Source organism: Papilio xuthus, unplaced genomic scaffold (assembly GCF_000836235.2).
Source record: "Papilio xuthus unplaced genomic scaffold, Pxut_1.1 DF825946.1, whole genome shotgun sequence".
Classification (NCBI taxonomy): domain Eukaryota; kingdom Metazoa; phylum Arthropoda; class Insecta; order Lepidoptera; family Papilionidae; genus Papilio; species Papilio xuthus.
The window spans coordinates 9,216,546-9,217,508 of NW_013532703.1; positions in this window are offsets into that span (position 1 = coordinate 9,216,546).

Here is a 963-nt window from a genome sequence, read left to right on the forward strand (position 1 = left end):
CGCACTTCCTCCGAACGCCTTTGACACTCATTGTTGACACTGTTACACTACTTACACTATAAACTGCTAATTTGCGCAGTACCTTACAATGATTCTCGAGTCATTGAATGTAAAAATTATAGATATTAAGGCGACACGGCCACCAAATTTCACCAATTGCAGATGCGTTGTCTGTCCACCTTTAATCGACGGAATGGTCGTACACAAATATACCCTATATATAGGATCCTGCAACTTCCTTATACTTCGTAAGCTATTTTTCAGCATCTGTGTATTATATTCAAATTTTCTACTGCAATTTAAGAATAGACTAGTTTAAATTGACAAGCAAAAACTTGTTGCTTTTGATAAGAATGAAATAATTTATCTGTCCACAGAATCTCAGAAACCTCTGCACTTTTCTAGCGAGAAACTAAATGTGATCCCTTTCTTATCCAATATTTACACCGTATAGAAAAAAAAATCAGCTGTTCCAAAATCAATTGTCGAAAAAGTTTACTATACATTTGAGCTTACTTCACAATATAACAGACACCTAAACAAAAAGTGCACCTCTAAGGGTTCGAGTGAAGTTTACACAAAAGAGAGACGTAATTCCAAAGAAATAGAGATGAATATAACAAAATCAGTATGGTGGTAGTTTTAGGGTGGGGGTTATGGGTTCATTGATCGCATCTATTGTGAAGGCGCGCGTGCGGCGGCAGCTGCTCTAGCCGCCCTAGCTTTCGGCCCAGCAGATGGTAGATTTTTCAAAGAGCTTTTTTTTAATAAAGGAAATCATCTAAAAATTTGCGTCACGCATGACATCCCATTATGATAAAAAAGTGGTATACAAAATTATTTTTGTAGATATGTAAATTATCAATAGTAGTTTGTCATTCACTTATTTAGTAATCAGAAACTAAATTAAAATTATGAATACGTACTTTTGTCTTATATTTGCATTTCCCTTTTAATCCAAGT